At 38.5% G+C, this 26,515-nt stretch overlaps 1 protein-coding gene across 3 annotated transcripts in view; it reads right to left on the reverse strand.

The window, feature by feature from the left end:
* Raf1 (Raf-1 proto-oncogene, serine/threonine kinase) overlaps positions 1-26,515 on the reverse strand; it is a 77,444-nt gene that overhangs the window by 29,850 nt on the left and 21,079 nt on the right. The window contains exon 2 of one of the 3 annotated variants that reach the window (XM_013145027.3): positions 24,434-24,521. The exons of the other annotated variants lie outside the window; for them this stretch is intronic. The gene's annotated coding sequence lies outside the window, so the exon portion shown is untranslated. The remainder of the gene's footprint in view (positions 1-24,433; positions 24,522-26,515) is intronic. 3 annotated transcript variants of the gene reach the window in all.

Consider the following 26,515-nt stretch of genomic DNA (forward strand, 5'->3'; position numbering starts at 1 on the left):
AGGTGTGCACAGGTTCTATGCAAACACAGATGTCACATTCTACAGGAGTCTTGACCAGTTGCACATTTTGGTATGGGAGGATAATGGGGTATCCTGGCACCAGTCCCCAGAATATAATAAGGGACATCTGAAGCCATAACAGAGCAATCACAGGTCCAGAGGCATGATGACAACAAGGAGCTGCTCTTGCAGTCTTGGTACAAGATTTCTGTAGAATGGTAATAACCACTAACATTTTGAAATGTTCCTAAAGACTGATTTTGTAATTCTACTCTAGGAATTTACCTACAGAAACATAAAATAAGGCTGTAAAGATACGACTTATATGGTAAGAGTATCAACTGCAGCATGGTTCATACTGGGGAAAAGAATAAAAGCCCAACAACAGGGGAATAAATAAATCATCATAACATGTACATAAGAAGTAAATTCACATGTACAGAAATGGAAAGATATTCGCAACAAAAATAAAGCAGTTAGAACCTTCCTCCTTTATACTAACCTAAAAAAGGGAGCGCAATCTAACTCATAAAGAAATCAGAAAAGGCTAGAATTCTAAACAAAGTGTTACAATGATTATTTCAGTGGAACTGTGAGGAATTATTTTATTTATGTAGTCTATTTAACATTTCTTTTTTCATAATTTACTATTACTACATTACAACCTTCTACAGTTTATTTCTGTAAGGGAAGAACAAGAAGACAAAACCCCAAGCTGTCTCCTACCTCTGCCACTGAGGCAACCACAGAAATCTCATGGCATTGCTCCCTGTTTAAAATGCAGAATAAAACCTAACTGCCTTAATGAGGCTGGCAAAAGCTTTCAGAAGGTACCAGTCTTCACACCCCAGGATTTCTCAATTTTTTGTTCCCTTCTCCTGAAAAGCTACAACTCCTCGAAACAGGTAAGATAACCTGGGCAAAGTGGCGCAATCTCAGCATTCTTGGTAGGCTGGGGTAGGAGGACCACAAGTTTAAGCTCAGTCTGGGCAACTTAAAAGACAGGAAGACCATCTTAAAATTAAATTAAAATAGACTAGTTCAGTGTGAAGTTTCAATCAAAGGATAGGGACAGGGGAAAGAGGAAGGAAAAGAAAAAAAGAGTTATGGTGGCTTTTTCAAATTGTTCCCATTCAAAAAAACATCTCCTTAGTGAAAATTTTCCTAACCACTCTAGCCAAAACAGTCTGTTCTTCTCCAATCAAATACTACTGTTGTACTTTCAGCATGGTACTTTCTACAATTAGATTACTCTCAAAATTTACAAATTTTGAGCAATCCTCCACCATCCTTCAGCTCCATAAGGATAGGACTTTACCAATCCCTTCACAGCTATGTTCTTAGTATATAATACAATACTTAGAACACAAAGGCACTCAACTGTTAAATGAATTCAGATAGAAACCTGAATACTATTTTTAAAAACAAAGTGACATTTAAGTAGAAAGATATGTCAAAAACAACTATATATGAATTCAATCTCTATATGTAGTGCCTCTTTTAAATATATCAGCAAAAACAAACTATAGTAAATTTCATTTTACATTTAGTTGCAGAAGAACACTGGACTGGAATCTACTGCTAAGCGAAAGAACATGCTAAGAATTTTTGCAATTTGGAAAGAAGCTTTTAAATACTCCAAACAAGACCCTAAAATCTGAGTTGGTAATAATTAGTGCTAGAAAGTATCTCCTTAGCTGGGCATGGTGGCACACTCCTGTAATCCCAGCACTTGGGAGGCAGAGGTAAGCAGATTGTTACAAATTCGAGACCAGCCTGGGCTATAAAGTGAGCTCAAGGCTAGCCTGAACCACATAATGAGCCTATCTCAAAAAGACAAAAGAAAGAAAAGTATCTCCTTCCACTTTCACATGGATGATTCCAACTTTAAAAATTTAAAGGCAGCTAGATGTGATGATCCACTCCTGTAAACCCAGCTACTCAAGAGATGGAGGCAGGAAGATTCCAAATTCAAGGACAGCCTGGACAATTTAGTGAGAGCCTATCTCAAAATTAAAAGGTGCGAGGATGTAGTTCATTCAGTAGAGTGTTGGCTTATTAGCAGGGGTGAGGCCCCAAATTCAACCTTCAATACTGTTCTTTTAAAAAACAGACAGCTTAAAAAGTTAAAACTGAAAACAAGCCAATGATTCAACAACAACAACAACAACAAACCCTATGTAAAGAATCCACTTAGAAGATTTTAAACATCTAAGAACAGTAATATTATGGTAAATTCTAAGTTTTGTAGGTGCTCAAAAAATATGGTGCTGGTATTCAGTAGTGAACATAATATAGTAACTTTTTTTCCCTTTTTTTGGTACTGAGGATCAAACTCACAACCTTGCGCTTGCCAGGCAGGCACTTATGCTACTTAGCTAAATCCCTGCCTAAATACAACTTTTAGTGGGGCTGGGAACTTAGCTCAGTGGCATAAGCACTTGCCTGGCAAGCACAAGGTCATGAGTTCAATCCTGGGTATCGCAAAAAAAAAAAAAAAAAAAACAGGAACTTTTAGTAAAAATGACATGAAAAAAATTCAATTTCAACTATACGCTGGAGTGTCCCTTAATCAATTTACTAAACAAAGTTAGAAACAAGTACCTTCTTAAAAAAAAATCACATAGCAGTAACATATTTCAAACTTTAATTGGAGACTTTTAGAAAACATGCTGTCACTGCTCTGAAATATAAGCAATGCAGGTCTTGCTTCTGACACCATGATCCCACTGCAATCTGTTGACTAAAAGTTCTATTAAAAGGCATGCATACAAACTGGGTGTGGTGGCACACACCTATAATCCCACCACTATAGAGATGAGTTGAAGGGTGCAGTAGTGAGTTGAAGGGCAGCCTAAACTGCACAGCAAGACCCTACCTTAAAAAAAAAAAAAAAGTGGGGCTGGGAATATAGCCTATGGGTACAGCACCTGCCTGGCAAGCATGAGGCCTTGAGTTCAATTTCTAGTACCCAAAAAAAAAAAAAAAAAAAAAAACAGGCCAGGTATGATGGTGCTTGCCTGTAATCCCAGCATTTAGGAGGCTGACGCAAGAGGATCACTACAAATTCAAGACAGCCTGACCTGCAATGTGAGCTGACCGCCAGCCTGAACAGCACAGTGAGACCCTGTCTCAAAAAGACCAAAAACACCCACACAACAACAATAAAACTACATAGGCCAAATCAGTCTCTGTCTGTGAAGTGTTTCATAGTTTCATAGAAAATAGAGAAATACAAATAAAAACCTAAATGCTATTCTATTTTTAATTTCAGATTTGTAAAATTTAAGACTGAAAACATCCGCCTTAAGCTTTTGGGAAAATCTGACTTCTCATATACTGATAAAAGTGTAAATCGTAACAATCTAACAATTTAAAAGAGCCTATAAACAAAAAAATAATTTTAAGTGTCTACAAACTAAAGTTCTAATTTCACATATCATTTTATTATAGACGGCAAAGCTAGGTAGCAGTATTACAGTCAGACAGGGCTAGGTCCTGAGGGGAGTCAATATAGAGGATAAAAACACAACTGTGGCCAGAGGTGCATCTCCTAGAGACCACACTTCAAGACAGACAAAATGACCAGGCCTGTATGCCTCCCTAAGAAATAAACAATAAATTAACATCAGTTAGCCCAGTGGCTGACTGAGACCTCCTGATTCATCTCTTCCTAAAATGGTCCTTGTTCTCTCCATCTACCCTTGTAATCTGTTGACTAAATGCGATGTGACTTGCTTCCCCACTGGATCAATATTACCTAAGCAATTATATTTATAATCTTATTGGTTAATCATAAGATTGTGTCCCACTTTATAATCACCTCATGATTTCATAACCATCTTCATGATTTTGCTCTATAAAATTTCCTTTGTAAAACGGGGTCCATAGCAACCCATTTTTCAGGTCTCCTCCTGTCTCTCATGAGCTATCAATAAACACTTCCTACTTTTAACCTCTATTGTTCCTTAGAATTCATTCTTTGGTTTTGGAGAATACCAACTTGGTGTAGCTGACATTTAGCAAGTTGGGGAATTACATGTATTTCTCCTACATCAATTTGACAACCTACTCAATTTGACAACCTATCCTTATAGAAGACAAAACACCCAGCACTATCCAAACACACAGGAGTACTCCTGCAGCACTGTTTGGCAGTATCATCAACTTACAAACTGGGGCTCAAAGCCATGAAACCCATACTGGGACAACATAAAACAAGACTGGTGTGAAAAAGGAAGGAAAGAAAGAGAGAGAGAGAAAGAGAGAGAGAGAAAGCAAGCAAGCAAGCAAGCAAGCTTGCTCTTCTGGGGAAAAAAAAACTCTTGAAAAGGATGCTTTCTCCAACACCAGGCTCAAGGTCTGATTTGATCTCTACTGTTCAACTTGTACTGTGGGTTTTCCAAATGGATGATTGAGGCTAGTAACACATTCCTAATACCTCTAAAAATACTTCAAAGGATAGTATATGTTATGTAATACCAAAAACAAATCAATAATTTAAAGATATATGTGCAATATTCATGAAGTACTTATTGGCATTTATCCAATTTTTTTCTGAGTAATGTTCCATTGTAATTTATCCAATTTTTTTAACCTTACATAAAAGTCTACTGTTTAAAAGTAAATTAACAGGGGCTGGGGATTTAGCTCAGTGGCATAAGCACCTGCCTTGCAAGCAGGCAGTCATGAGTTCGATCCCCGGTACCGATAAAAAAGAAAAAGACAAAAAAATAAAATAAAATAAAATAAAATAAAATAAAATAAAAATAAAAGTAAATTAACTACTATTTGAAAGTAACTGGTAGAAAATGTTTATTAATTATAAATTTCCATAGCTGTCCAGTGATAAAAAGTAATATTTTTCCAGATAACTCTCTACATATACAAAAGAATAGCTTTTATAACCACAAAGGTTCCCAGACTACAAATACTCATCTGGTGAGACAGCCCAACAATCATATTTTACAGACTAAACGTTTATCTTTTACAGGCCAGAAAAGAGACAGCACATTTACAATTTCACTTATTGCAATGCTATATTCTATAAAGTACTTCAGAAGCCTGTAGTTTACCTAACAGGAATTTCCCTAGACTCTTATAGCACTCAGGTTCAACCAGTTCAAAGCTACTGCTTTCTGCATTCCAGAACTCCTCTTTCCTCTAACAGAAATCAAAAGGCTATATTTCCTCTAACAGAAATCAAAAGTCCTGCCCTATATCTCCCTCTACTCTTGCTTCTACTCCATGTCAGTCCAACCCTACATTCAGCCTTTTACATGATTTAAAAAAAAACACAAAACACAAGGGAGTAACTCTTAACTACTAGACAGCCACCTACTCACCATCTGTCAATCATGAGTTTGTATAAATTCCTCTGAATCTGTTTTGAGACAGCATCTTAATATAGTGCAGGCTGGCCTTAAATTCACTTATGTAGTCTAGGTTGGCCTTGAACTATCAACAGTCCTCTTGCCTCCCCTGTGCCAAAAAAGCTGCGATAAGTTGTGTGCCACCACACCCAGCACCGTATCGTTTGTGAAGCCTGCAGGTCCCACAAGTCCACCAATGCCTGCATTTTATCGGTTTCGTGCTTCACTCTGTCAAGGAGTTTGAGGGTATAGTCTACTTTAAGCATGTAATTCATGGTTTTATGGAATAAATTCTTTTCATTAACTACTTTTTAAAGCCAATGTCCATTTTTGTTTTTATAGTTTACTTGTCATAATCTTGCAATCTCATTTATTTGCTGCATAAATATTCCTTTTTAGAAAGTTAGGTAAGCTGAGCATGGTGGCACAGGTCTGTAATCCCAGCACTCAGGAGGCTGGGGCAGGAAGATTGCTGCAAGTTCCAGGCCAGTCTAGTACACATACATACATGTATTTCCTCTCCAAAGCCACCCTGACTTGCATAGCAAGTTGCTATCTCAAGAAAAGTTAGATGAAACCCTTCTTATATTCAAGTTAAAAGACAGGCTTATCAGTTTTAAATAATACTGAGGTCAAGTGCAAACAAACAACGAGAGCAGAAACAAAAACACATGGGTCTGCAGCATCAGGACGCATGACATGTGGCTATGTCCCCTGCCAACATACGCTCTATTGTCCAAGCCACCTCAGTTGCCTTTTTGGACCCTTTCTGTAGAGTAACTAAGTGATCACCAATGATGGTTTCAACAGCAAGGAGAGGTGCCTTCTTCATAGCCAGCATCTTCAGGGGAAAAATGCCAAAAACTCAAGTCTCTCCTTTCCTAAAATATAACTCAGTGCTACACAGGTTAGTATCTAGAGAATCTTCAAAGATTCTCCTTATAGGCAGGGCTTTTTGAAGCTGGCTGGATCTAGAGTGTGTGATGATGAGATTAAGGTTGTTATGCCAAATTAGCCCACAGACTGGAATTAGCATAGTCCTGCATGTGGCAGAGTGGATTTACTGGAGACTGAAGTCCTTCCGGGTGTGGTGGACACCATCTTGTAGCCTGGGTGGGATAAGAGGGAAGGCAGGCTGCTACTGCTGTTGCTTCACTGTCTCTTGTCTGAGATGCCTCTCTGCCACCATGCCTTTGAGCTAGCTGACTATACACCTCTACAAACTGTGAGCTGTAATAAATCTTTCCTCTTGTTAACTTTGGGTTTTGGATATCCTGTCTCAGCAACAAGAAAGTAACTAAGACGCTCAGCTTTTTTTTTTTTTTTTTTTAACTCAGACGCGTGATCAGCTTTCTTAAAAAATAAGAACAGAACATAATATAAGTGTTACTTTGAAAACCCTTTGATTCAGATTCACAAATACTAAAAATGCATCTCAGCATAGATCACTGCTAAGTGTGCACATTACTGGTGTAATTCTAAAGCCCAAATCTCTAGAAGAGTTTGCGTCAGTTTCTCCAAATGCATTTATCCACACAAATACATCCATCTTGTATTTGAATAACTAGTGTTTTAAAGGATTCATCTAGTCTTATATTATCCTCAATCCTACCACTGAACTCTTTCCATCTGTGTGATAACTGTCTCACACATAGATGTCACCTTTAAAAGAAACCATTTTGCCAGGGATATAGCTCAGTGGCACAAGTGCCTGCCTGGCAAACACAAGTTCCTAGATTTAAAAAAAAAGAAGCCATTTCTACTTCAGGTAATTTTAGTTTTATTTTACTGCTGTATTGACTCAGAAGTTCAACATATTAAATTTGCATTATATTTGCAGTAACCTATTTACTATGTGACCCTATTTATCCTTCAAGTTTCTACTTTAAAGTAGAAGATACCTACTTATCCACCATGATAGTTATAATTCCTGCTGATTGGTTTAATCAAATGATCCATGGACACCAATCAAAACTGCAAAACCAACTGAAGAGTGGTAGATGATAAATCCATAACATATTACATATTTTAATTTATGTAAATGAAGGGAAGCTGGCTACTTTTAGGCTGATATAAAATTATAACCACAAATCAGTGTCAATGAAAAACATAAATCCTCTTAAGCTATTTGAACAATATTTGTTTACTTTCTGTTTATATCTAAAACTCATTAAATAAGCTACATCTACCAAAAGAATAGATTTCTTAATCTACTCTTAAACTTCTGTATCAACTAAGCTTCAGCAATAATGATTTTATCAGCTAACCAGTTTTTTACATACACTATCTCATTGAATACTCCCAAGAACTTCTTAAAGAGAAACTGTCATCCCAATTTTGAGATGAAGAAGATGAGGACCACCAAGTTTAAGTAAAACTGACAAAGTAAAATACAAAGCCAAGCTGTCTGTCAAAATACGTAAGGTCAAAGAACATTCACAAAGCCAGATATAGTGGCACATGTCTGTGATTCCAGTACCCTGAAAGGCTGAGCCAAGAGAATATCAAGTTCCCACCCAACCTGAGCAATTAAGCTAAATCCTGTAAAAATAAATTGAAAAAAAAGTTCTGAAAAGAGTGTAACTCACTCTGTAGGGCCAGAGTACATTCCAAAGCAACACCTCTAACACTATGCAAAAAAAAAGCATTCTCAAGTTTGACAACTTCTTTATCACACCACTTTACTTTTAAGGGTGATAAGATTAGTGCTTTTATGGGTCAGGCGGCTCCTTGAGGTGCCAGATCTCAACCTTGTGACCATTAGCTCTAGTTCTCTGACACCTGACTCTTTATCTCCTACCCTTGTGTATTTACTTGTACTTTATTCACAATAAAACAAGAATTAAACTTAGAGCAAAGGCCAAAAAAAAAGTCACTCATAAACTTACTCATCCTCATACAACACTTTTCATATCACCTTCTAATATTAGAAGCACAATACACAGCTATCAGTTTAAAATCTATCTCCACCTTTAGCTGCTATACGTCCTTTAACTGAATGGATACCTGTCCCACACACCAGTCTTCTCCCTCACTCATGAATGTAGTGAGCACACTGAGTGCCTTTCTCTATACCAGGCATGGGACGAGATTTCTGTCCTTATAAGACATTTATCTTCTAAAGAGGGCAGCATACCTAATAAATTCCCTGTTGAGACAGTAGATGGCAAGTACTGGTGAAAAGGAAGACAGGTTCCCCTCAAAGAAGAGGTATAACAGCTGACTAAAATGTCAATGCCAGTGAGTCCAACTTGCAGACAGTCCAAAAAACATTCTAGGCAGAAGGAACCCTTGGTGTGAACCTCATGTACCAAGAATTGCAAAAGGTCATAGAACTGACTGGAATGCAGTATGCTGGTGGGTATGGGGCACTACAGATAACATAAAGCCTTACAGTTCTTGTGTAGACTTTGCCTTATACTGCGCTCATGAAATGGGAAGCCATGGAACGATTTTGAGTAGAGGGAGAGACAAATGTGTCTTAGACCTTAAAGCTATGCTTCAGCTGCTATACTGATAATACACTTACTACCTAGGCCAGTGGTGGCAAACGTGTGGCTCATGTTACAGTTTTTCTTTCAAAACAAAAGACCTCATATTTAGTTTTAATTTAGTGTTGGTACTTTGCGAGCAACACAAGTAGGTTTTGGGTTGCAGTTCAACACTTGGTCTCTAAACATTTGCCATTACTGACCTAGGCAGCAGATAGCAGATACACCATTATGGAGTTCATAACACACCTGGACTAAAGAATTGACAGTAAAGATCGGAGATTTAGCTCAGTGACATAAGCACCTGCCTGGCAAGTGCGAGGTCGTGAGTTCAATCCCTAGTATTTAAAAAAAAAAAAGAATCGACAGTAAATGGGCATGGTGGCACACACCCGTAATCCCAGCACTTAACCCGAGGGTAAGGCAGGAAAATCACTGCAAGTTTGGGATCACCCTAGGCTACATAGTTTAAGGACATCCTGAACTACATATTATGACCATCTCAAAAAAAAAAAAAAAAATTAACAGTACAATAAGAATAATTACACTTAACTCAGTGAATTGTTATAAAAACTGCCCAATAGTGTATATAAAGCACTTATTACTGTGTCTAACACACAGTAAATGCTACTTCTCTAACTTGAGTTCTGTACAACTACACCAAGCAAAGCAGCAGGTAATGGGTAGAAATTTAGTTTCACTTGGTAGCTACATGTCTGGTATACAAACAGCATATAAGCCTGAAGGACCTGGATCCTCTTAAGTCACATGAAGGCTGGCTCTGCAGCAAGGCTGTCTCCAAAGAGCTAAATCATCCAAATATCCATTTGGCAATGGTGCATTCCTTATCCACATATATGCGCACTTTTACACAACTGCATTCTCCATCCAAACCCTGTTGTATGTAACATGCTCCCTGTAACTTAACTTTAAAAATCACATGTTTATTCAAACATTGAAGTGTCTGAAATCAGAGCACATTTCACAAACAGTGGTGTGCCCTGTTTGATCTCACAGGATTTAAACACTTTCAAGTACATAAGTAATTGACTTTGCACCTCAGGGATGGAGTCACAGATCAAAAGGATAGGCTATGCACAAGGGCTCTTCCTACTCTGGTCACGTTCTTTATACCTGGAGACTGGGCTTGGGGTCATCTGTTATTTTAAGGCAATCCTACTTTTCTAATATAACTAGCTGTCACTAGATACCTATTTTCTGAAACTTTTTTTTCAAGGGGTGGGGTTAACCCAAAAAAGGAGGTTAGTGCTATTTCATATTTCTTAGAAGTGACAAAGGTTTCTACAAGTTTAGAGGATAAGATGCAGATTGATAAAGATAACCAACATCCTTCTCTTTTCTTAATTTTTAGTGCTGGGGACTGAAGCCAAGGCCTCAAGCACCCTACAACCCCCAGCCCTGTGACCATGTAAGGACATCACAAGCCAAGTTGCTTTTATGTTTGCACTCCTTTGAAGACAGAACCCAGCAGCTTAATTTTCTAAGAGAGCTCTCTGAAGCCTTCCTTTAAAAGTACGGAAGATACACCAGTGGGTCCGTAGACTGCATGAGTCCAAGCCCACTTAAGATCATGGACACTGCTCTGAAAACTAAGTCTACTTAATGCTCAACCAGCAGCCTCTTTCCCAACTGACTAAAAGAAAATCCTGCCGGGTTTGTAGCATACACCTATAATCCCAGCACTCAGAGGGCTGAGGTAGGAGGATCATTGTAAATTCAAGACCAGCCTGAACTACATAAAGACCCTGTCTCAAAAAAAAAAAAAAAAAAAAAAGGTCTGAGATCCCCTAGCTTACACAATAAAGCTCAATAAACCCTATGTATACACTCAAAAGATTTCAGTCCATTTTTAATCCTGCCTTAAAAATAAAGATCACCCAGGATAACCATGTCTAACATGGTTGGTAAAGACCCACTCATACGGGAAGATGGGAGGACACACAATTTGGCAATGGGACACATTCCAACCCAATGACTTCAACTATGAGATTAGCAGAACCCATCAAGGCTGGGCACAGCAGGCCCAAGCCTGTAATCCCACCACTTTGGGAGGCTGAGGCAGGAGGATCACTGCAAGTTCAAGGCCAGTCTGGGCTACAAAGTGAGTTCAAATGAACTGCATTGTAAAACCCTATCTCACAAAGACAAAATAGATAAATAAATAAATAAAAACAAAAATAAAAAATTAAGTACACCTTCTAGCTTTATGACAGGGGGAAAAAAAGATAGTTTTATCTGTACTGAATCCTTGACACTGTTAATGATCTGTCCTTAGACCATTCATGATCTAATGAATTACTGGCTCTTTTAGGATGTTTGGGAAAGCTATCATTTAAAAATTATCAGCTAGGCATGGTGAGGCAGGTCTACAATCCCAGCACGTAGGAGGCTAAAGCAAAAGATTGCAAATTTTATTAGCCCAGACCAGGCAAGCTGACAAAACGCTGTTTAAAAGTCAATACAAAACAAAACCAAGAAAATTCTCAGGTCAACTTTGGGGGGGGGGGGGGCGCTTTCTTAGACAAGAAAATATCTCGTATTTCTGAGTAGTTTATAATTCAGTCTTTATTATTCCCAGTATCCTTATAAAGCTCTTTATAACACACAGTAAGGTAACATCACTAAATCTAAATGGCAATCTACTATGTGGGATTGTTGCCTACTTTATCATCTTCTCTGCATCTAGAACTGATAAGTTTTTACAAGAACCCTTTTAGAACCTTGACATTGATGTACAGAAAAATCTGCGATTTTCAACAATGTATCTCTTATACCTCTGTCCTGCAGTCATGTCACACTAGGTTCTCAAAGCATGAGTCACAATCACAAATGATTCACTCATATGTGGTTTTTCAGAGCTCCTGTAAACTTTTATCAGGATATTTCTTAATTTTGGGTAAATATCTAACTTTGAGGCATTCATTTCTGTAAACTGCAAAAGTGCCTTATAATCATGTGTACTTAGCAGTGTGTTAAATCAGTGGCCAGTGCCACCATGTGTACTGTTCATGTATACGTGGTTTGTCCAATAAAATGTTTCTTATAATTAAGCAAGTTAGCAAATAAACACGTAAATGAAAAATGTGGAAACCTGACTAGGGGCACAGAACCACTCTTTAGATGAGACTTTTTCACCCATTATGTCCCATGTGCTCTCTCAGGATTAATTGTCCATTCTTATCTCTTCAGAGCAGCGTGATACATCAGTGAGAAAGATGTGCGCATTGGCCAATGGGAAAAACTTAATTCTCCCTTTTCCCTTCACTTCAGTCCTTGGTGACTGACTGAGCTACCTCATATAGTAAACTGAAAGGATACACATCAGCAATTCCAGTTAACTACAAACAAACAAGTGAAAATAAAAGCCCAGCAGATCCTAGTCCATTAAATTTTACAATAATGAGGAAAGAGAAGACTATACAAACTTTAACGGGAACCAGGAATGGCTTTTAGTTTTCTCCAGGGTGGAAGCTGGAAGACACAGAGGAGGAAACCATTATAACTTCTGAAAGAAAATTCTCTCTACAACAATCAGCAAAACTATCCACAGGCAGAAAGAAGAAAGGACTACAAAAGTTCCCTCCACAGTTGCTTTCTAGAGGGCCTCGTTACATGAACAAATCAGCAGAAAAATCTGAGATAAGGAAACAGACACCCCAACAAGAAAGGAAGCAAAGTCCCAATAAGCCAATACAGGGGGATCCTTGGATGACAAGTATGCATTATGCACAGAATTCCACTTTCATGCAACCCTTCATACACAGAGCTCTCAGCCACACTCACCCACACAACAGGTTCTTCTCACCCAGAGAGAAAGACAAAGAGTAAGAGAATAAGTGGGCAAGTGAGAACGAAAGAGGCAAATACATCCACATTTAGATCATCCATGTAGTTGAACAAGAGAAAACAGTTTAGCCACATAATGTTCCCCAAAGCACAGGACAACTCTTCCCAGTTTATAAGATGATTTTTTTCTCAGATAAGTGGACATGACATGCACTGACCTGAATCAAAGCAGTAGAAAGCTTCCATTTGGTGCTAGTGTATTACATCTTACATTTTTTTTTAACACTTCTCAATCTCTTTAAAAAAATGTATTTCAAAGTCAAATCCATTGAAACCATAATATTTAAGTAAATACTAATACTGGGAATTTGTTTGTTTTATAAATAACAGAACACTATAGCACTATGTGTGATTCTCCTGCAGTTCTCCGGGGTTCATTTAGACCAGGTGTTTCAGAAGTGCTTTTTTTTTCTTTTCTTTTTTTTTTTTTTTTTTTTTTTGCCTTTTTCCTTTTTATCGGTACCGGGGATCGAACTCACGACTGCCTGCTTGCAAGGCAGGCGCTTATGCCGCTGAGCTAAATCTCCAGCCCCAGAAGTGCTTTTAAGAAAAATAAAGAGACTTCCAGGAGAACATGGCAGACAGATAACAGCTACTACGGAGGCTCTCTGAAAGGCTCGGTTCAGAAGTCAGGAAGGGTGCGGAGTAAGGAGACATAAGCAGGTGGAGATATGCTCTGCTGACTCAGGAACGAACTGGGCTGAGAGAAACCAACGTGGAACGCAGTCCTGGTGCTAAAACAGGAACAGAAAAGCCTCAGTGTGGAGGCTGGAGCCCGCGCCATTGGAAGCCGTGATTTGGGTTTCCCACCACGCGGCGACTGCCTCTTCGTCAGCTCGGCAAGGAGAGAGACGCGTGGAAGCTCTGAGAACGGGGGTCTGCGAATGGAGTCGAAAACAGGACGGGCAGGGAGGTGTGCACTTGTGGTGAGGTGAGTGAGAGAAACTGACACTCTACCACAGTTTAACTCCAGCGGAGGACATTCTGGGCCCGGGCAGTCCTGCGGGAGCAGGTCGCGGTGGCGATTCCAGCCACACATCCCCCTCTCAGGCGGGATTGGTGAAAAGTGCCTAGCCTACGTGACGCTGCTGGCGGACCCAGTAGGCTAGCCCAACCCAGATCCCAGAGCCTGACGGTGGCCGGGAGGGGCAGGCCCCGCGTAGGCTGCCTGGTCCGTAACTCCCTGGTGTGCTGCGGTGGGCGGGAACACCTAACCGGCGCAATTCGATCAGGCTGTGGATGACAGGGAGAGAAGCTGGGTCTCCTATATAAGCTTGCATATATATAAGGAACAGAGAATATGGGAAGAGGCAGCAACAAGAAAGGCTCCTCAGACCCCAATTCTGAGAAATAGGCAATAGCGGACACCGCACCAATAGACATAAAGCGCCATATAAAGAGCCTCGTAGATCAGTTCAGGAATGAAGTTATCAATGACCTGAAGCTAGAAGTATGCAGAATAGTTAGAGAAATGCTAAGCATCACCCAAGAAAAAACAGATGGTGGAATGGAAGAACAGAAAAAGAGGGGAGAATTGTTTGATGGAGAAAACAGAGAAAGCATAGAATACGTGAAGCAGGTTCAAAGGGACTACCAAGAAACTAAGAAGTCTATCGAAGACTGGCATAACAACTTGAAAGAAACTAAGGACAGACTATCTGAACTGGAGGGCAGACTTGTAATATGGGTGAATGAAATGAAAAACTTCTTAAAAATAACAAAGAAACAAACAGCAATAATACAAAGACAAGAAGATGATAAGAGGATCCATAACTTAAGGATTAAGAACATAAAAGAAGAAGTAGGGACACAAACAAGTGAACTACAAAAGCTACTCACAGAAATAATCCAGGAGAATTTTCCTAATTTAGCAAAAGGTAAAGATACTCAGATGTATGAGGCATACAGGACCCCAGCTACCTACAACCCAAACAGAGCAACACCCAGGCATATAATAATAAAAATTCCAGAAATTCAATACAAGAACAGAATATTAAAAGCTGTCAGAGACAAGAAACAGACCACTTACAAGGGAACACCCATCAGAATTACAGCAGATTTCTCTGCACAAACCATCAAATCACAAAGAGCGTGGGGGGAAATAATTCAAGCTTTGAAAGATAATAATCTCCAGCCAAGATTGAGATACCCTGCACAACTGTCCCTGGAAATTGATGGAAAAACAAGGTGCTTCCAGGATAAAGAGGAACTGGGGGAATTTGCAACCACCAATTCAACTCTACAGAGAGTATTGCAGGATATTCTAAAAAAAGAAAAATACAAAGAATCCAGAAATAGTGGCGGGGAGGCCACAATGAATGGAGCAGACAACAAAATGAAGAAGACAAACTGACAGCTACTGACAGAAAAAGAGCTCAACAGAAATGAGGCAGAGAAGATTGGATGATAGGAACAGCTATTTTGGAGAAAATGATATCTTAATAGGTAATACTGATTTAGTATCATCTTGTTTTGAAGTCTCATCAAGCTTTTGTTCTTCTGTCTCCAATGGTCTAAATAGATTGTATCTTACTGGATTTTATTATGTACGAAAGTATAAGAAAAAATCTTTTAAAGACAAGGAGATTATATAGAAACCATTGTTCATTTTCTGTTAGTCGATTCTAAATACTCTGTAATGCTGTCATTCTCTTAAATGGTTTTACATTGTTTTGATATATTTAATGCTACAGTATACCAAGTTGTACTCAAGGATTTCAAGGAAAGAGACAATATGGTAACTACTTTTAGGTCAGGATTATCTGGTGGTGAAACACTATTCTGCTTAAATGGTTATGTTTTGATCTGCGCTGTTTCGCTGTTATGCCCTCTTTTATCTCAATCTCCACTCCATTATTTACTTTTTTATTTTTATCCTTTTAATTAAAGGAAAAATAAATAAAAATAGCAGGATATATTATAGTAACCCACTTTGACTTTCCATTATCTCGTTTTAAAGCCCTATATTACTCTCACCATCTTGTTTTTGACTGAGGTTCCCCTATTCTGTTTTGCTGGATAGTATCAGGTTCGAAAGTTTAGGCATCAGCTGTGAAGATAATGAGATTCATTATAACGCCCATTCTCGTTGACTTTTATCTACTTTTGAAGACCTACAATGTCTCCAATGTTTTGGTTTTGTCGGTTTTGTTCTTTACTGTTTTGTTCAATTTTATTATAACTAATGATATAGGCAATTCTATTAGAGATAGCGGGAGGCATTATGGTAACCATTGTTGATCACCTTGTATTATGTTTTTACATTATCTATTATGTCCACCCTTTTGACTTGACCGATGCTGTTCTGTTATATCACATTTGGTTTTACTCTCTTCCAAAAAAGTAGTAAGAACCATGGGAGCAATGAAACCCAAAATGTGTAATAGTCATTGTACAAAAGAGAGGAAAAGAAAGTGCTCTAAACTATATAACTGCATGTATATTTAAGTATATAAGATAGAAAATGATATCACAGAGTTTTATTGGATCATTGAACAGAACTGTTTGCAGTATCATTGTTGGAATGTCCACTTTACAAGCTTTAATTTTGTGACTTGAACAATTTCTAAGATGACAATATGTAATCCATTAACTAGTAATTTCCTACTGTTTATTTTTTTTCTGTAAATCTGTGTAACTTGTACCCTTTCTCTGCCTTTTTTTTTTTCTTTTCTCCTTAAATAAAATTAAAAAAAGAAAAATAAATCAACCTCAGATACTGAGTTACAGCTGAGTGTGTGGGTGTGTATGTGTAGTACCAGCTACTTAGAAGGCTGGGGCAGGAGGATCTGGGCTGGCCTGGGCAACACAACAATCCAGCGGCTCTCAAGAAAGACGAGGGTGGGGTGGGGAGCGCACCGTCATTACAGAACATCAGCACATTTCCAGAAAAGAGGCTGTATGTGCTTTATACATGTAGCTCATAAGGATGCTATTACTCAGTCCTTTTCTCCATAACTCAACAGTCACAATTTTTATCTTCCCTTAGAGGTAAACTTCTTCAAATTCTGCTAATACTTATAGTAGAATTCAGATTATGTTACCATTCTATTCATTTGTTGCAGTACTGGGGACTGAAACTAGGGCATCACACCTGCTACATCCTCATCTCTCTTTTTAAGCTTTGAGACAGGCTTTCAGTATGTTGCCCAGGCTGACCTCAAACTTGCAATCCTCCTGCCTCAAGACTCCCAGGTTGCTAGGATCACAGGCAAGCATCATCATGCTATATTAGGGTTCTTAAAAAGGGTCTGTCCTTATTCTTCCCATGAGTCCTGTTTTTTTTTTATATGATTTTGCAAAAATGTATGGCTTTTCAGGGACATATATCACACTGTAGGAGAAATACCTCTTCTGGGTTTCTGTAGTCATACATCATACAACGTTTCAGTCCACTACAAACCACATCTATGAGTCCCACAAGAGTGTAGCAGAGGTGCACTTGTGTGTAAATGTGTAAATGCTACTCAAAAGGCTGAAACAGGAGAGTTCAAGGCTACATAGGGAAGCCTTGTCTTAAAGAAAAAGGGAAGAGGAAGGAGGAAGAGAAGGGAAAGAAAAAGGAAAGCGAAAGGACAGGACACATTTTGTCCAGCTTGTTCCACAATGTGTTAAATTAAGTGTTTTATTACAAATCAGAAAGTTTTCTTAGATACTAGCAAAAGTATAAACAACAGCAACAACAAATTGGATCTCAGTAAAATTAATAAGTTTCAGCCAGACATGGAGGCAATCCTATGATTCCAGCACTCAGGAGGATTACCACAAGTTCAAGGCCAACCTGGGATGCATACTGAATTCCAGGCCAGCCTGAGCTACATAGCAAGATGCCAGCTTTTAAAAAAATTTTTTTAAAGTTTCATGCTTCAAAGTAAAAAGATAACCCAATGAATGGCAGAATATATCTGCAAATCACCTATCTGACAAAAGACTTGTTACCACAAAATATTTTTTCTACGGAACACAGAACTCATTAACATCCATTACTAAAAAAGACAAGCTAACTTAAAAATAAGCAAAGCATTTGATTTCCTCGCAGAATTTATATAATTAGTTAATAAGAACATGGAAAGACCCTCAACATCAATAATTAGAGAAATGCAAATAATACCCACAAGAAACACCATGTTGCCCCACTAGGAAGAAGGGCAAAGTCCACAAAGATGTGGGGACCCTGGAGCTCCTGCACATTGCTGGTGGGATATAAAGAGTAGCCACTGTGGAAATGAGTCAGCAAGTGCTACAGCAATGTCACTCTTAGGCAGATACCCAAAAGAGCTAAAAAGCAAAGATACGCCCATATTTGCAGCAGCATTACTCATAATAACAAACAGTCAAAGACATACAACTAAGTGTCCATCCACTAACCAAGGGATAAACAAAAGCATTATGCAGATACAGTAAAATACTGTAGTGGTCGGCCTTAAAAAGAGGTCAGCACTACCAACTGGCTGACTCATATAAGACTTTAGGCTCAATGAAATAAGTCAGCCATAAAAGGACAAAAACCAGATGGTTCCATGCATATGGGGTACCTAGAATATTAGATGTTCACAGGTACAGGTGGTAGGATGGTGACTGACAGGAACTAGGACAAGGAAGGTTAGAATTTATTACATCAGTCTGAGATGATGAAAGAGCTCTGTAGATGGATGGTGCGTGGATGGCTGGAGAACAATGTGAATGTAATCGATGCCACTGAACTGTACACTTCATATGGCTAAAAGGATAGTTTTTTTTAGGACGGAAGGTCATACATGGTTAGTTACTGGTGCTAAGTCTGGAGGTCTCAGGAAGACCTATAACACCTCCTGTGCCTCAATGGCATTGTAACTTACAATGGCTCTTTTTGTTGCAGCAGGTTTTTACTGTACAGGTTCTTACTGTGTAGGTCAGGTTGGCTTTAGTGGAAATCCTCCTAATTCAGTCTCCCAAGTGCTGGGATTACAGGAATGCACCACTCTGCCAGGCTAGAATGCACCTTTAGCCATTTTACTTCTTCTCCAAACTTAAGACTGAGAATACAGACCACCACCATAACCCCCTTTTCCCTCTAGGAAGGCAGAAGGAACAAACAGCAAAGAAATTTCCCATTTTGTTTCTTCCCTCTCCTCCTTACTACAAAAAGCCCCTGCACACCTAAACACATGAGATGATGAGTTAAGGCAACAGAGAGGCCCCTCCATCTCCTTTGGAGCTGATATAAAGCCCTTTTGCTTTCTCACCAAAACAAATGGCTTCCTATGTTCTTGGAAAAAGGTAAGCACAGCGAACCTAAAACAACAGGGTAACAGCTTTATTATGAGTAAGAATAGGTAGGGCAGGACGGAGCTGCTATCCTGTAGCTTGGCATCTCAGGAAACTGCAGATTTCAAACATAACAAAAATATTCTGATTACTTTTGATATTCTGCACAAAATACAATAAATGATGCTTTGACCTTTCAAAAACCTGACCAAAGCAATTTTTTAAAAAACTGAAATTGTAGGACTTCAATGTGAAATCATAGGAGTAACCAGACACCTGGACCCAGACAGTACCAAGTTTTGTAATTTGGTGCCTTTCCACTTTAGGACACTATTTAGCATTCACTATGGCCGTAACTGCTTCAGAATGAGTGACATCCGCATGCCCCCCCAAGACATCCAGGCACTCCTGGTTGGGCTTTTAGTAACTGGATTATGAAGGCTTAGAGATGACTTGCATTAAGAGGTAGGTTCTGTTTAGAAGACACAGTCATTGAGGATGGGGCTAGAAGGGTTCATCTCCCTCCCCAGCTCCTCCCTTTACACTCTGCTTCCTGTCCACCAAGCTGTGAGCATCATTAAGTAAAATAAGGGCTAGACATCAGCACTACATTAATAGAGTGACAGTGACCTGATGAAAAAGACAGCTAGTTGGCAACTAGAAAGTGGCACATACACATATATGCTACATAAAGGAGTGGTTTGCAATTTCACTGTGCATTTTCCATGGTATGCAATCTGAATCCTATAAGCTGTTTACTTGTAGAATTTTCCATTTACTATTTAAGACCACCGCTGACTGTAAGTAACTGAAATTGGGAAAGTGAAACTGCAGACAAAGGGTATCTCAGTCCAGGAGCTCCTGCTACATCAACATACCTGTACTGGGTAGTTTATAAAGACGTTTATTTGTGCTCAAATTTTTAGGCCTAGGAAGTATGAAAGCATGGTGCTAGCATCTGCTCAGCTTCTGCTAGAGGCCTTGTGCTGCTCCAACTTACTGCAGCAGAAGGGAAGTAGGCCATGCAAAAAAAAAAAAAACAAAACAGCACAGGAGCTTAAAACAACCCATTCACAGGAGTAATCCAGGTTCAAAAAGAATTCCTTTGAGAAAGGCATTACTCCTCTGAACAACCTAACTACAGCTTGACCTGAACACCCCCACAGCGGTGACTAAATTTCAACATGAACTAGACCAAGAAAAGTCACATCCAAAACACAGCAAGTGGGTGCTAAAGTGCAAGTCAGAACACGGGTGAGTCTTAAAAGACTGCTAAGTTAGAAGTCTACATATTACATGATTCTATTCACATAAAAGTCAATACTAGGCAAGTCAACAGAAACAGACAAAAATACATTTAAGGAGTGGATGTGGTGAGTGGGTACTCATGAGTGTTCAGTCCTTTGACAGGCTGAGGCAGGAATGTGTGCACCTGAAACTCAGAGGTCAGCTTGAACAACACAGCAAGATAAGACACTATCATGGATGAATGAATGAATAAATGAGTAAGAAAAAAGAAAGGTAAAGGAATGACCAATGACTGTCTGGTACTGGGGGAAGCGCAGAGAATGGAGGATTATGGCTATGGGGTTTCTTTTGGGAGTGATGAAAAGTGTTCTAAAATTAATTGTGGTGATGTATGCACAACTCTGATTATACTAGAAGTCATGAATTGTACGCAGCACTTTCAATGGGTGAAGCATACGGCACATGAATTACGCATGAACAGAACTGGAATGGGGGACAGGAGTCAGATATGTGGTAACTGGGTATGGGATACTTGGGTTTCTGTACATTTTAGTTTCCAGTATCACTCCCTCAAAAATCTATAACTCCCTACCCCAAGCACTACAACCCATCAAAAAGGTCCACTAATATTTTTAAGTTAGTCTGAAACAAATTCTGTTCCTTCCACCTACAGTTGTAAGGAAAAACATCATTAAAACTAAAGATATAAAGAGTAGTTGCTCAAATACATGCTACATAAATGAACAGCAACAGCAGTAACATATTACTTACTATATCCCATGAACTATACTAACCATTCATCATCAATTAAAAAACAGAACAATTTAAACTGGGCACAGTGGTACAGGGTATCATTTAGCACTCTAGAAGACTGACGCAGGAGGACCACAAGTTCAAACCCAGTTTGGGCAATTTAGAAAGATCCTGTCTCAGTATAAAAAACAAAAAAGGGCTGGGGATGTGGTTCAGTTGACAGACTGCATTCAATCCCTAGGAACCTAACTACGCTCACCCCCAAGGACAGTTTAGTATACACAGGATAGATACTGAATTTGAAAGTCACCTTCACTATTTATAAGCTGCCTGAATGTGGGCAACTCCAGATTTCTTTGCTATTAAATTTAAGAAAAAAATAGTACAACTTAGTTTTTTGTTTGTTTTTGTTTGAGACAGTACCTTGCTTTGTAGTCTAAACTGGCCTCCACCTTACAACAATCCTTCCACCTCAGCTCCTCTCAAGTACTGAGATTACAGGTGTGCCACCACCACACCAGCCCATGATTTGACTTTACAAATTGATTGAATTTCAGAGGGGAATAAATATTACAATTTACATAAAGCAACTAATTATGAGTATATCATATGAAAAGCATTCAAAGTTAACAAACTATCTATACTGTAAATTTTCCAGGTGGAAAGCTGAATTTACAGGTTTATGTTGCTCAGCATTTGGTGTCATGTTATTTTGTTGGTGGTGGTATTGGGAATTGAATTCAGGGCCTTCACACTAAACTATACCCTAGACTTTTTTTATTTTTGGCTTTTAGCTAGGGTCTTGCTAAGACGTTAAACTGTTGAGGCTGGGCTGAAGTTTGTGATCCTCCTGCCTCAGCTTCCAAGAGTACTGGGATTACAGGATTATGCCACCATATGCAATCTGCTGTTGGGAACTACATTACCATTTAGGTATGGGGGTTAGCTTGAGGCCTTCAACTTCTAAGAGCATCAACAAATTCACAACTCCCAGAAACTAAATATAGAATCCTGTATTTGTGCTCCTATACATCCAGATCTCACCTTCTATCGATACCTGAAAACAATCATGACCTTAAAAGAAGCAAGTATCATCAGCATAAGATCAGTAATTAGAAACCCCTTTCTCTGCTCATTTCTGACTTGCAATTTATATGTCAATTGCATGCTTAAACATTCAAGCAGTTTAAGTGTATTTATCCATTATATCTTTATGGAGACTGAAGAAACAGGGAAAAAATACATCTATATTACATAACAATAATCCAAGTTACACTATGAGGTAGAAACACCATGATAATGAGACAAGTAAGATACACTGTTACATTCTAAAACAAAGAAAATTAAAGCAAGTTGTGGAGGCAGAGACTCACTTATTTAAGAAAAAAAACAAAAAATCAAAAAAGCCAAGGATGGTGGCACATGCCTATAATCCCCTGCATTCCATGACATTAAGGCAGGAGGCTCACAAATTCAAGCCCAGCCCAGGCAACTTAGTGAGGCCTCATCTCAAAATTCAAAAACAGAGCTTAGGATGTAGTCCAATGCAAAGGCTCTGGACTCAATCCCCATAATTGTCTCCTCCAGAGCAAACCACAGACATACACAGTTATTACTAGACTATGTAATACCTATATGGCTTGTCTCATCTAAACTGTAGTTCTTTAAAAGGCAAGACCAATCTTCAGCACTTTCACCTGGCAAGTAATATGGCATACAACTATATACCGAACAGACAAATGAATCTGCAGTTCACCTGATGCTTACTGATAGACTTAATTCACTTGGCATCATGCTCTCTGAATTCACTTTCCTGAGACCAGTTCCTGCATATAAGAAAGGAAGTAGATGTGGTTCCAGGACAAGATGTGTACTACTATTCAAAACTTTTGGAATTGCAAGTAACAGAAAATTCAACTCAAATTAGCTTTAAAAAATAATAATTTGCCAATTCATTTAACCTGAAAAATCAATTTACTTAACCTGAAAAAAAAATGTAGAATGGAAAAAAACAAAATTAACCGCTAATAAATGCTGGAGGGGCTGTGGGGAAAAGGAACTCTTCTCCGTTGTTGGTGGGAGTGTAGACTGATGCAACCACTATGGAAATCAGTGTGGAAATTTCTCAAAAAACTAGGATTAGAGGTCACATTTGACCCAGATATTCCCCTTCTGGGTATCTTCACAGAAGAATTAAAAACATTGCACCACAGTGATGTATGTGCACACATGTTTATAGCAGCACAATTTGTAACAGCTAGATCTTGGAAAAAAATCTTAATGCCCATCACTGGAAGAATGCATAAAAAAGATATAGTAGTTTTATACAACGGAGTACAACTCAGCCATAAAGAAGGATAAACTTGAGACTTTTATAAGTAAATGGATGCAACTTGAGACCATATTCATATGTAAAATAAATGAGACATGCATGTATAAACATTATCTCCCTAGTGTGAAACTCAAATATATATATATATATATATATATATATATATGATAGTAAAGATAGTTACATAACTAATTTCCCTTAGTTCATTTAAAAGAAAGGTTTGTGCTAATGTTTGGACAAATAAATGCAGATATTTTGTACTTTGATTAACTAATTAAAAGATAAAAATATGCAGTATATTAATCATTTTTACCCTCTATCTTGTTTTGAAATTTTGGGTTTTCTCTTTAAAATAAAAATAATTTTTTTAAAAAAAGACCTGATTGAATGGCTTATGATGACACTGAAAATTTGATTTGTTTTTTGCTCTCTGCCTTCCATGGTATTTGCTTCAGTCTGGCAATTCCCCATCCCAAGTAACAGGATGGAAGACAGTAAGTACATCCAGAAGGTTATATGAATCTTCATTTAAACTTACCAGGTACACAACTGCAATTTTAGCATTCTGAAGGCTAAGGCAGGAGGTTCACGCACTCAAAGCCAGCCTAAGCAAGACCCATGTCAAGGAAGAAAGGACAGAATGAAGGGGAGGAAGGGAAGAAGGGAAAAAAGAAGGGAGACAGGGCGTCTAGCAGGTAAACAGCATCTCTCAGGCAGCTCTTTGGATTAAGAAGTCCCAAATACACTCAATTTCACTGGTTTTCAGAAAGTCACTAAGCTGAGCTTTAACTGATTGGTTTAAGACAACTAGGCTCACCCCTGTAGCTAAGAATGTGGTCAGTCTCATTCAATCTGTGTGGCTATATATTAAAAAATGAGAGGTGACAATTCCCCAGAGAAAATATGGGATTGGGTCACTCAGTAGAAACTGAAGCAAGTTAAACAGGGGGTCCACTACAATGTTTTACAGGTGAAAATCACTAAGGTCAGGAATTAAAGGAGGGAGTTCACAGCAATATCCCTAAATTAAACTTCCAATGCACACTAAATGGTTTAGTCAAAATGTACGTCATGCATTTAACTTGAAATGTCTCAGTCATTGCCACTGTTTATATAATGCCCACCTATGCAAAAATCAGAAAACAAGGTCTTCTTTAAGTCCTTAGGGCTCTTTGCAAAACTCAGGGGAGATCCTTGGAAGACTGCACACCCCTAAACAGGAAAGAGACAAGATATCACAAATTTTCTTGTTCAGTGGCTTCTGTGGAACACATTACTTATTAGAAGTAAAAATTCTAGCAAGTAAAATACAGACATAGTTGAAAAGGGAAGATATGACAAAACTCAGCATGTTTTGGGCCTCTACCTTAAGCCTGGTCTTAAAATAAGTGTTTACAGGCTATTTTACTTAATACACTAAACTCTGGGGTAGACGTTCTTACTTTCAGACAAGGACAAGTCAATTCAAAACATTATATAATTTACCTTAACTGAATTTAAATCCAGGCTCTGCCATCAACTACAAATGCGATCGTAAATAAGTCCTTCTTTTTTTGGACCTTAAGTTTACTCTCATGCAAAACATGAAGTCTGATAAGAATAGTATGCAATAATTCTTCTAGTTTTAACTAGAACCATGGAAACCTAATATATAATAAATGTTCCCATCAAAGAATATAATTCCCTAGCTTTCTCAGTAGAACACACTAAGCAATATTTTCCTAGTGATTTACAAATTACTACAAATAACCTTTGATTACTGATAAAATACATCAAATTTTCCTTAAAGTATAGTTTTTACCCAGATTTTATATATATATATATGAAGTAAAATAAAAGAACCAATGTTTTTGGTTTGCTGTTTGTGCAAGGAATTGAATCTTGGGCCTTGTGCATGCTAAACATGTTCTATACCACTGAAACACATCTCCAATCCCAAAAACCTAAGATTTGTACAATAAAACATGCCATCAAAGAACTCTGTTTTAAGAGTATTGAATCTTCCATAATACTGCTAGTAGTTTGGTAGAAAAGTATCTGTGAAATAAGATGGATGTAACACAACAGGTTTTCTCTTCCTTTGTATTCTTTGGATACTTTTTTTGCACTTTGGTTGTCACTGTTATTTAACCATCACTGCTTTTCCCTTGATTGACTCCTCTACTGCTCAGCATTTGCCATTACTGAAAACACACTCTGAGGAGTACAGATAAGCTAATGTGTGGAAGTATGTAGAAGAGTACAATAAGAAACATGAGGGCCCAGCAAAGCAGGCGAGGCTCTTTACATACTTGGACCATAAAACTGCACAAACTATAACAAATTATAAATGCTTTCAACTTTATGACAGCCAAGTGTGGTGGTGCACAACTATAATCCCAGCCCTCAGGAGGCTGAGGCAGGAGAATCACTGTAAATTAGAGGCCAGCCTGGGCTACATAAATAATTTCAAGATCAGCCTGCACAACATAGTGAGACCCTGTCTCAAAAAAAAAAAAAAAAAAAAAAATCATGACAAACTGATGGAGCTTTGTTATTCTCCATACAATTAACTGTAGTACAACAGTGAGCCTCTAGTTGCTGAATGACTACATGAACTGAGCACATACTCTGCTGAAAGAATTAGTTTCATAGTGCCCCTGCTAAAGAAAACTGTTTTTACAAGTCAGGTCTGGTAGCGCTCACCTGTAATCCCAGAACTCAGGAGTTCGAGGCCAGCCTGGGCTAAGTAAGCTACTTCAAAGCCAGCAAGCACTACACAGTGAGACCGTCTCAAAAAACAAACAAACCAAAAAAAACCTTTTTAACACACATGAGATCACAGATCATTCAACAGGATGTATAGAAAGAGTTCAGATATGGAAAAAAAATAGTTCAGCTTCAAGGAAATATAACAATTTCCAAATATTTGAAAAATGTTTTCTTAAGCATAAACATATAATGCTAACTGTAGTAAAATGCCCTTCATAGGACCTGGCGCCTGTTGCATAGTGGGAGAACACCTGCTTAGCACAGGTTAAGAGGCTCTAGGTTCAATCCCAGCACAGGGTAGGGAGGCCCCCACACCCCTCCAAATACATAAGCTGTCAACTATGAGCCAACCATTCAGCAGAATCTAAAGAATTGATGAGGGCTAGGGATTTAGCTCAGCAGCATAAGTGCCTGCCTGGCAAGCATGAGGTTATAAATTGATCCCCAGTACCAAA

Source organism: Cavia porcellus, unplaced genomic scaffold, assembly GCF_034190915.1.
Source record: "Cavia porcellus strain 051 isolate PalLab524CR breed Dunkin Hartley unplaced genomic scaffold, mCavPor4.1 scaffold_27, whole genome shotgun sequence".
In the NCBI taxonomy this organism is placed as follows: Eukaryota; Metazoa; Chordata; class Mammalia; order Rodentia; family Caviidae; genus Cavia; species Cavia porcellus.